This window comes from Lagopus muta, chromosome 3, assembly GCF_023343835.1.
Source record: "Lagopus muta isolate bLagMut1 chromosome 3, bLagMut1 primary, whole genome shotgun sequence".
Classification (NCBI taxonomy): Eukaryota; Metazoa; Chordata; class Aves; order Galliformes; family Phasianidae; genus Lagopus; species Lagopus muta.
Window position 1 is genome coordinate 66393514 of NC_064435.1, and position 10107 is coordinate 66403620.

Sequence of the window (10107 nt, forward strand, 5' to 3'; positions counted from 1 at the left end):
AGCTCTTCAGAAGAGGCCACTAAAGACCTCTAACTGAGAAAAGAGATATAAACTATATGATATGTGCCTTTTATTCCTGAATTGTATTCACTGTTTCTTTTACTACTTGAGTTTATACAGTGGTCTGTTAGATGCAGTTTTAACCCACTGAAGTGATCAAGTTAGCAGTTAAGACTACAATAAAAGAGTAAAATGTATAAACAGGTCATTGTAGAAAGGGGCTCTTGGTTCAATCACAGGGTCATATTTGACTTCATTTCACATCACTCATTTGCAAAGGCTGTTTTGAATCTGCTCAGAGTTCTCAGAGACCAGAACTCATTGTGCCAAAACATCCTTATCATGTTAGCATGAGGAATGCTCAAGCAGTTTGCCTGCAGGCTATCCGAGACACGGTCATGCAAATAGAAGCATCAAAACTAACAAAATGTGACCAAGATGGAGGCTATCCCTTCTATAGCATGGAATGAACAAATAGGACTCACATACGTATGAAGGTAAGCAAATACATTGGTAAACCAAAATGTCTTAAAACTTTACTGGTCATTGTTTCCATGGAGGTGTTCTGATTCTTACTAAGCATGGCAGAATCTGTTAATATTTTTTTTATGTGCTATGCTACCAAGTATTACCCAAAAGATTAAGCAATTCTTGTGTCAATATTGTCTCAATCCTTTTTTCTGCTATAAATAGTCTTTCTACTATCATGTAGTATTCCAAAGAGATTCCTTTTTGTAGTGAAAAGTGAATTACTGAGTAGATACAATTTAATTCAGCTAATACTGAAGAAACTACATTGAATGAAACTTAATTAGAGCTTGAAAGATTTTCTAGAATCTCCACTAGTTCATCAGCTGCAGCATCTGAACATGACAGTAAGCCAGGGACCAGTGAGGCAACAGAAGGAGGCAACAGGAAACCTCAGGGGAAATATTTCAGAGGAATTAAGGAGTTATCCTTCAAGAAAGTGACAAGGTTAACTCTCCAGTTGAAGTGCTTCTAGACTAGTTTGGGAATTGAACAGAAGATGCTGGAAGCCACCATGGTAGTAGAACACCATGACACAGTTGCCATCACTGACATCTGGTGGGATGATTTCCGTGACTGGAATGTGGCTATTTATGGCTACAAGCTGTTCAGAAGGGACAGGTGAGGAAGGAGTGTAGGAGGCACTACTCTCTACATCAAGAAAGGAATAGAAGGAATAGAGTGTTAAGAGCTATCCCTGAAGAATGGCCATGAGCAATTCACAAGCTTATGGGTGAGAGTTAGAGAATGAGGCAACAAAGAGAGTCTTGTGGATGTTGTCCACAGTCTGCCTGATCAAGCAGAGGCTGTTGATGAAACCTTCTTTTTCCATCTATAGGAGGCATTATCACAAGCTCTCATCCTCCTGGGGGACTTCAACCGCCCTGACATCTGTTGAAAAGTGGAATGGCAAAATGTAGGCAATCCAGAAGGCTCTTGGAATTCATCATGGATAACTTCTCAATGCAGGTAAAGACTGCCCCATCTGCAGGGGGATGTAGTACTGGGCCTGTTGCTCACCAGCACAAGCAAACTGGTTGGTGACATTAGGATTGGAAGCTGCTTGGGATGTAGTGATCATGCAGTAGCGGAGTTCACAGTCCTGAGGGATATGAGACAGATAAAGAGTAAAATCAGGATGCTAAATTTTAAGAAAGCCAAATTCCAGCTCTTCAGGGAGTTAGTCAGCAAATGCCTCTGGGAAACTGCCTGCAAAGACAAGGTAGAGATGACAGATCTTTAAGGAAGCTTTCCTCAGGGCACAAAAGCTCTCTCCATCCCCAGGCACAGGAAGTCAGGAAAGGAACATAAGACACTGGCATGGCTGAACTGAGACCTGCCAGTCAAATTGGAGAGCAAGAAGAAAATACGCAGTGGAAGCAGGGACAGATAACCTGGGAGGAATATAGGGATGCTTTTAGGCTGTGCAGGGACAGGGTCAGGAAGGCCAAGGCCCAACTGAAACTGGACTTGGCAAGGGGTGCAAAGGATAAGAAAGGCTCCTACAGGTTCCTCAACCAGAAAAGGAAAGTCCAGGAGGACGTACACTTCCTGATGAGTAATACAGGCAGATAACAGCAGACAAGGAGAAAGCTGAAACTACTCAACAACTTTTTTGCTTCAGTCTTCACTAGTGACTGATCAGAAAGTGGGGACTGGAGGAGCAATGTATCTCCCACTGTAAGCAAAGATCAGGTTCACAACCACCCAAGAACCTGAATATCCATAAATCTATGGGTCTTGACTAGATGCACCACAAAGTCCAGAGGAAATTGGCTGATGTAGTCAATAAGCCGCTCTCAGTGGTATTTGAAAAGTTATGGCAGTCAAGGGAAGTCCCCAGTGGCTGGAAAAAGGCAATGTAACACCTATTTTTAAGAAGGGTAGAAAGGTTCACTCAGGGAACTACCAGCATATCAGCATCACTTCTGTGCCAGGGAAAATCACTGAGCAGACCCTCCTGGAAACTATGCTAAGGCACATGGAAGACAGAGAGACACAACTAGCATGGCTTCATCAAGGGCAAGTCTTGCGTGATTAACCCAGTGGCTGCCCATGGTGATGAGGTGGTGGTGGTGATGTATCTGCATCAGTGGACAAAGGAAAAGTCTTGACTCTATAGGCTTGGCAGGGTCTGTTGGATAGGAAATGGTTTCAAATTAAAAGAGGGGAAATTTAGACTGGATATAATGAAAAAGTTTTTTACAATAATGGTATTGAGGCAAGGAACTGGAACAGGTTGCCTAGAGACGTGGTGGATGCCCCATCCTTGGAGACATTCAGGTTCAGCTGGATGATGCTCTGAGCAACCTGATTGAGCTATAGATGTCCCTGTTCATGGCAGGGGAGTTGGATTAGATGACCTTTAATGTTCCCTTCTAACTCAAATGATTCTATGATTCTATAATTCTATTAACACCTCTCTGCTGGAAGCACATAAAATAATCATGGGAGCTATTTATGTTAATTCAGGCTAACTCAGTCCTCTTTTTTGTTTCAGAATAATTACTGTTTCAAAATATCAGCATGTGTTAAGAGATCAGGATTAATTTGTAAGAGCCGAATGACAACATTTCCAATGGCTTATTAAACACTAATTAGATTTAAAACGATGTGACTCTACATACACTTGTGTGCATCAAGAAGTTTAAACATCTGTTTTATAAATAATGTAGGTTGGAAGGTTAGAAAGTTTAATACCACTAGGGGATATCATATCATATCAGAAAACAAGTGAAACATTCTGTGTTTTGCAGAACAAGAATCAAAGATTTAGTACTTTCTTTTTGTTGTTGTTGTTGTTTCCATCATATTATTTGCTAATTAAATAGTCTGAATAATACAGAACTCTGCTCATCTGACGGCAGCTTAAATAACATAAATAACAAGATTTCTTCAAATGTCTGCTTGGAAACTGAGACAAGCTATCGTTTCCTAGTAAAGTGGAAAATAAAAATGTGTTATGCAAGGTAGTAAAAATATGTTTTAATATTAAAAATATAGAGATCAAATGTTATGTCATTTATTCATGTTTTAGTACTATAAGTAATCAAAAATACTTGGAGAGAGGACAAATATAGCAGAAAAAAAAAAAGAATCAAAGTAAAACTTTTGTCATAAAATCTGCTGGAATACACATCATTAACTAAAATAAGCATAAAGAATGCTAACTTCAAATCTAAGTGTGTAGTGCCTGAAAAAGTGTCTGCTGGGTCAGCACCTGTACTGTATATTATAAAAACTGACTTTAAGTCAAAGACACTGAAGACATTATAAAGTGAAATACATTTTGAATTGACAGTGCAAGATGATCCTATTTAACTGCAGATGCAACGAAAAGTCAAGCAAACAAGAAGCTTCTGAAAGTTTATATATTTGTTTAACTTACAAAGCCAACAATATTCCTTCTCCCTAACAGCAATGTGCATGACTAGTGCAGTGGCCCTGACTTTACAAGTCAGTGTAAATTTAGCAGAACTACTGCAAGGTCCAGATTCTATTTGTGTCTCATTCTCTTGGGGTAGTTTTAAAGAGAGAACTTTACTCTAGTCCCGCTTTCTTCACAGAGCTTGATGTGAAATCTTTGCCTGTCTACAAATAATGAAGCTTTTGCCATGATTTCTGCTGGAGCAAAAGTTATATCAATCTGATCAGAGATAACCCTGCATGTCGTAGGCCTTGTTCAATGTTTAAACTACCTTTTTTTTTTTTTTTTTTTTTTTTTTTTTTTTTTGCCTTTGTTCTGTTCACTACGTTATTCTACCTGCCTCTCCACTGATTTTTTTTTACAAATTAAGTGGAAAACAGAAGTCAGACATTTTCTGCAGGAGAAAATGTTGGCTTATGATGGTAGAAGATCTGCCTTTCTCTCAAATAGAAACCTCATACCAGAAGCGAAAAGACATAACTTTTCATTATTTCTCTCTTTTTACATAGAGCTGTACCATACAGACTATTCTAAGTATGCCTTTTCTTCCATGATTGTATAGAACGCTGCTGGTTATGGGAGTGAGTGTACACTATTATGAAAATTACATTTGCTATAATAAGGAAAAAAAGAAAATTCAAATATCTTTCCCACTAATCTGCTACTAAAATCTCTTATTTGAGGTTCTGTTGTTATTTTTGCTAATAGCCCCCCACTTATATTCTCTAATAACAAAACATCTATCCAAGTCTGGATTTCATCTGTCATTCAGTGATGGATTACAACATTTTCTGCTTGAACTTTTAGGACTAAGTCTTAAATTTACTGATGTAGATGGGAGCTTTGTCATTAAATTTTCTAAGTCAAAGTTTTACCCACAGAGCTTTCAGCAGTGCTCAAAGCTAAGGGGTAAATTACTGGACAGTACAGATGAAATCCTGGTTCTTCAGAAGTCTCTTGGCATTTTGCCTATGATCTCATTTGAGCAAGCACTACATATATTATAAACTGGAATGGTTTGTTTTACTGCATTTAAGTTTGTCTTGACAAAGTATAGCATTTAAATAAAATAAATAAACCTTTTTATTTTATTCAGAATTTAGTTGAGTTTTCTGTCAAACTCAGCTGCAAAAATTCCTGTTGTGATTTAAGTAGAATTTTAAGATTGAACTATTCCATCAGTATACACAATAAATGTTATATTCTAACATTATACTGTACATGTCATTTGAGTTATAATAGCTTGTATGTTCTAGCTCACTTACTATCACTGTTGTACCACACTGTGTCTCTACCACATTGTTTTGGAGTAAGCTTTCTTCGTTGAAGCTTGAGTAGCTTAGCTAGGGTCAGTGAAGAACATTATTACACTTGTTTGCCTTTGATTACACAACTTGTTATATTAAATTTGTGGGATACAACACTGCATTGAACAATACACTAAACATGGGTCAGATGTAAATCAGCAAATCTGTTAAGTTAACCAGAACATATAAAATTCAGTATGTTATGTACCCTGAAGAATATTAACTAATTTGAAACTGCAAAAAGAGATTGGATAGACTCCGTCCTTCATTTATGTCACTACTGAAATTCTTCATATGCTGCCAAGTCCTGTAGATACAGATTTATCATCTTGCCAAGCCACAGTCACTGACTATTTTGAAGAAATAATTTTGTTTTGCATCAGTACTGTATAAGCAAGGACTTCTGTGTGCTTAGGTTTGTGACAGTCTTAAATCCTTGGATCTTATTTTTCTAGAAGCCATTACACATTTTATTATAATTCACCCTATATTTGGGTCAATTTTCCATCTCTTAACACTACAGAGTGCTCTGACTGACAAATTATTCCACTAAAGACTTCCTCTAAATATTTAATCATAAGCATTCCATTTATAAGATTGTGAGTTTTGTTGTTGTTGTGTAAAGAAGTCATTTTTGTGCAATTTAACAAAAGTTTTGAAGAAAAAATGAATTTGCCAATCATTATAATAGCATACGTGTGCATCGCTGTCAGTAAACTGGATTTGACAAAAAAAAAAACAAAAAAAAAACAACCAAAGATCAGTTTGTATATAGACAGAACAAAAAGTCTCCTAATTTTTGAGAGTAAATTTTAACTTTGTAAGTTATGTTGTTGTAACTCACTACTTTTTCTGTTATATTAAATAACCTAAATGCTTGTTAAATAATTTATTAGATTATATGCAAACATATTTATTAAAAAAAAACAACACATTACATACATAGAATTCCTTGCTGTTTCAATATACTCTAGTCTTTGAAACTAGTAATTTACAGGAAGTGACATTTAGTACCTTACTGAAAGTAATATTTTTAAAATAACCGAAGAGGATCGAAGAAATTGTTGGATATAGGATTGGAGTTCTGAACATAATCTTACTGAAATGTAATAGAACTATCAGTGCTTCAATCAATAATAATGTGGATTGTAGATTTTAGGACAAAACTCATCAGTATATTTTGAAATCTAATGTGCCGCTTCACATCTTTCAGCAGATCACAAAAAAAAAAAAAAAGAATGGAACAATATTTTATTCATAATATAAAATAGAATAGGAAGAGGATTTATGTTTCATAAGAGACTTTCAGCTAATTAATTGTGAATTTCTCCATACTAAAATTAGTTGGCACTGTACAATTCTAATTAAATTCATGGGTGGCTCAAGCAATTCTAACTAAAGAGTGGCATGATCAAAAGTCCATAGCCAAACTGTTTCCCAGGTATTTTCTGCCTAAGTTTTGACTTTAGGCCTAGGCATAAAATGTGCCAAGTCCGTGATTAATATTTATGATTTATTTTCCATATATAAAATATATTTTGATGTATTCAAGACTACTAGAAAGGCAAAAGAAAGACCTGAAACTTCTTCCTTTCCTTTTTTTTTTTTTTTTTTTTTCCTCCAAGGACTGTTTGATAACTATGCAGCATTGGCAGGTGCTCCGCTCACTGCATTTGGAACAAGCACAAACTGAGCTGCAGCTGCACTTTGCAGGATCAAACCCATCAATTTGCTCAGAGAATTCCTTGCTTTGCCGCAAAAACGGTTTGTGAATGAAAATAACCCCAGGGCTTGGTTTCTATGGTTACTTCTGCACTAGAGAAACAGCAACCCTCTCACTTATTTATTCCTCATTAAAATATTGTTTGAATAACCCAGGTGCTCTCCGTTTGGGCACCATTTTATACATCTTACTTAATTTTGCTGTTCTTAATTTTAGATATGTACTGCTAAGTACTGTTCTAGATTTTGCAAAAGGTAAAGGCTTTGTAAGAGAGCTGATCTCTTTAGAGTGGTAAAAGAACTGCAACACATCCTAACATGACTGATAGAAAATTAAGACATTAACCTACCTTAATCATGCAAATTCCTCTTTAGCTAGAGAACTAAAAACTCCAGAAATCATTTCATTTAATCTCAAGATTCAGTTTTCCAGCACATTTTCTGGAAGTACCTGTGAGACCTATTGGGAATGTTACGACAGTCAGCAAGTGAGATCAATCCTCTTTCACCTGAGTATCTCTGCTTTTTAATTGTTTGTCAGTAAGTTGGCAAGACACCAGCTTTGAGATGTCATGAGATTTTCACTGAAAACATTTTGATGTACAGATCTTTCTAGGGTGTTCTTAGTGCATACCAACACTACACTGGTTTCTGCAGACTGCACAGTTTGTTAGGCTGCAGTTTGATTTTAGTGATAAACTGCCCGATGAAGTGAATCACAGCTGTTCATTATAGGTAGAAGCTACCTCTCGGCCAAAGTGTTAGATGAAGGGTAAATTGCAGTTCACTGGAGAACTGAAGTGAAATATAAAACAATTTATTTTTAGAAAACAAAATCAATGAAAATTGCCATTTCAATGACAAAATCATCTTATGATCAATCTTTAGAATACTAAGCATAATTCATGCAGTTATTTAAACAGGCATGATTTACTTTCAAGAACTAACAAAATGAGAATGTGAAAGAGCTCTAAGAACTGCTCAGAGCTTCCATATTTGTTATGAGCTAGTTTTCACATCAAGACAGAGAAAAAAATACATCCATTCCTTCTAATGGAACTTAATTTCTTGTATAACTGGACTGGCAGCCATTTATCTGGCAGCTGGGATGATGCTGAAAAGAAATAATGTAATGCAAGAGAATTTATCAGCTACCTACAGGCATAGTGAAAACCTCACCTACTGTTAAATTGGCATATCTTCATTTCTTTCTGAGGACCTTCATAACTGTATACCATATGCAGATCAACCTCCATCCATGTTGTTTCAAATTCATTTTAAAGGCCATGTATGTTTTTTGGGTTATTATTGTCAAATCGTATGATTCCAGGATTTTATTTTTCCATTTGCTGATGTTTAACAGACAGAAAATAAAAGATCCATTAGAAGTTTTTGTTTTGTTTTGTTTTTTTATATCAGGCTCAGAATATATCATCTCTTAGGTACCTCAGAGTGTGACATAATAAATTAGATCAACGAAAAATAGCTGCTGAATTCAGAGAAATTGGGATAGTGCTGGAGAAGAAAAAAAGAAACAAAATTAGTTCATTTTCTATTAGTATAAGCAAAGTCATGATGCCTGGTTTCTAGTTGTCTTTAGAACAATTTTGCATGATATACTTTACAAGCTTGTAACACAAACCTCTTGTATCTTAATTTGTAGCATCCTAGCAAGAGATAGAGTGAGGTGTACTCACTGAGAACAGAAAGGACAAAAAAGGTCTATAAAATCATGGGTATCACAAAAGGGACAATTAGTGTCAATTACTTGTTTGATTTTTTTTTTTCAGTACAAGAAGTAAATGTAGAATCCAGCATGAAACTAACAGGTGTTTCTCCATGTAATATAGCTAGCAGCTTCACTGCCAGCGAGCTGGGTGAAGATCAGAAATTCATCTGTTTCAAAGGGCAGCAGGGCAAGTACCTGAGAACTGCATAGGTTACTAAATAGACAAGCGACAAATGGATCAAGAAATCCTGAGCAGACAATGCACAGAAAATAGTTGGCAGCTGAACTACAAGAGGGAAAATATATTTGTTCTATTCTCATTCTTCTCTGTGTGTCCACTACAGACACTGTTAAGACATAATGTATTTTACATACATAATGTATTTTCTTTTTTTTTTTTTTTGTTTTGTTTTTATTTTTGGTTTGGTTTAATTTGTTGTGCTTTTTTGTTTGTTTGTTTGTTTAATACAGATGGAAATTACAGTTGCAAGAGGAGTAATGGCCAAATGAGCAAAGGGGTTCACTGCAAAGTCCTAATGGCACTTTGCTTGTGAGTCAAAGCTCTAGATTCAGTCCCATGTTTACTTCTGAGTTTCCTGTGTGCTCATGAACAAAGCTCTGAACCGATCTCATGCCTCAGTTCCCATTTCTTAAATAGAAATAATGCTTATGCATATAACCAAGAAGAGATATAGAAAAAAAATGTAATACTGCTGCCCATTTGTTTATAATTCTATGATGCAGATAATGTATTTCTGGATAGCTTCCACAGCTTTGAATTTGGAGGGGCTGCACACAGTTCCACGCTGGTCACCCAAGAATGTACAGCAAGCTCAGATTTTCTGTGTGTGATTTTAAATCCTGTCTTTAGTTCCCTTTCCATGCTCCATCCTTACAAGACAGCACAAAATACACTGTTTAGATACCTTTTAAAAAGAGGGCCAACACTTTTGGAAATAGTTTATTCTATTAAAAAAAACAAATTTTAATTCTTGACTCCAACATGGAATTTTCAGTGTCTTCAGAGCTAATCAATACCAATATGGTATCACATATCTGATGGTGATATCATGAATTGAACATGGTCATTTTATAGCTGTCTGACATATCTACAAGCATGCTTGGTGATTTATGCACAAAACTTTGAAAACTGGCCAGTTTTTATGAAAATTCATTTTCCTTTGTGATCTTTCATTGCTTTCTGGGTTAAACCACAACACTCTATTTGAAAATAAAATTTTGTTTGCACTGTCTCTCTATTGAAGCACTGCCACTCAGTTGAAAGAGCCTGTAACTGCAGACAAAACACAGGCATACGAAAAGAATAAAGCTTAGCGCATTGTTTGCCTAGAACCCAGGTAAAAGCACATTGAGGGTGCAAACCCAGCAACACT

At 36.1% G+C, this 10107-nt stretch overlaps 1 long non-coding RNA gene across 1 annotated transcript; it reads left to right on the forward strand.

Annotated features, from left to right (window-relative positions):
- The first annotated feature begins 385 nt into the window (after positions 1 to 385).
- On the forward strand, positions 386 to 8250 carry LOC125690841 (uncharacterized). Its single transcript, XR_007375810.1, has 3 exons — positions 386 to 497; positions 1367 to 1497; positions 6888 to 8250. It is a non-coding gene; the product is annotated as an uncharacterized LOC125690841 (long non-coding RNA).
- The last annotated feature ends 1857 nt before the right edge of the window (positions 8251 to 10107 follow it).